At 40.7% G+C, this 1,311-nt stretch overlaps 1 long non-coding RNA gene across 1 annotated transcript in view; it reads right to left on the reverse strand.

Moving 5' to 3' along the window:
- Positions 1 to 584: 584 nt before the first annotated feature.
- LOC107576711 (uncharacterized) overlaps positions 585 to 1,311 on the reverse strand; it is a 3,789-nt gene continuing 3,062 nt past the window's right edge. The window contains exon 4 of the long non-coding RNA XR_001608104.1: positions 585 to 1,139. This is a non-coding gene — a long non-coding RNA (uncharacterized lncRNA). The remainder of the gene's footprint in view (positions 1,140 to 1,311) is intronic.

A 1,311-nucleotide genomic window follows, 5' to 3' on the forward strand; every position in this document is an offset into this window, starting at 1 on the left:
ACTTTTCACTTACAAAACACCATCTGAACCATCAGAAAAAAAAAATTTGCAGCAAAGTATAACCAACCTTTTCAAAAGAGACAAAGCATTTCTAAGCATGATCTCCATTCATGAGTCAAAACAACATCCTCAAGAGTCAAAGTTCATGCTCAGAATGCATGAAACCCCCAAAGTCTGGCACTTCATTGTTGTGGCTTTATGAAAGAGTTGATAAAAATAACTGGTGATAACTTTCAGACTCAAACCATCTGCGGTCATTTCATAGTCTTTCTGAAGAATCGCATGGAAACATTTACACGATTATTTTAGTTATTTCACAGCTTAGAAACAGAAGACACAATAAAGGGGGAGGCAGTATTGTACAGTTAAAGAGATCAATATAGCAGACAAACAGGTGAAGTTCACAGGGTCCCGCTGTGAGCACATGTATGAGTAAAAACCACGCTGTGGAGTCAGTTTGCCATGAGCGATGTATGCTGGGATTCTGGCCCCTTTGTGGTCCGTCCACTCTATACCACCAGCTTCACTGCGGGAAAGGAACCTCACCAGCTACAGAGGGGTATTAAAATGTATATTAAAAAATAAATACATGGAGTAAATAGAAAATTTTAAAGTGAACCCATAAGGCCACCAGACGGACTCGTCTGTTGCCCAGGTTAAAATACAAAAGAAATTTCAGTACACAGAAACAAAAAGACCCATTTAAACCACACAGACGATACATTAGCCTCAATCACGAGGAGCCTGAACCAGAGAAAGTTGTGCAGCACTGAATGTGTGTGAGTGGAACTGTGAAGGAAGGACGCAGGAGCTGACAATGGTGTGGCTGGCTGATCCGGTCTCTGATTGGTCAACCAAATGGTGTGAATTCGCACCAGGCTGTAGCTCTCATGTCCACGAGAACATTTAAAAAGTGTAGGAGAGAAAATATGAGAACATGAGAGAGAAGAAGAGGAGAGGAAGCCTGTAAGCAAAGAGGTCGGGTTGGTTCTACACCATTTTGGTTTGGTCAATAGAAGAGAGACACTGACGGCCGATCTATTAGCTGATGGTGGAGAGCTGTCAATCAGCCATGTGTAGTTAGGTTGCCCATCCTGCTCCATATTGCAAAGTGGAGGCTTCTGGGACATGGAGACAATCTGTAAACAGCAACAAGATACAGAAACACCCAATAAACAATTGCCACAAACCAAAAGAGTCTTTTTAAAAGGATCATCATGAACGATGCATTTAATATCAGCAAGATGAATAGCACAAAAATGGGTCATATTTTAAGCCAAAAAATTAGGAAGAAAATTATATAAAATAGTT

The sequence above is a fragment of the Sinocyclocheilus grahami genome, unplaced genomic scaffold (genome assembly GCF_001515645.1).
Source record: "Sinocyclocheilus grahami isolate Dianchi unplaced genomic scaffold, SAMN03320097.WGS_v1.1 scaffold4203.1, whole genome shotgun sequence".
Taxonomy (NCBI): domain Eukaryota; kingdom Metazoa; phylum Chordata; class Actinopteri; order Cypriniformes; family Cyprinidae; genus Sinocyclocheilus; species Sinocyclocheilus grahami.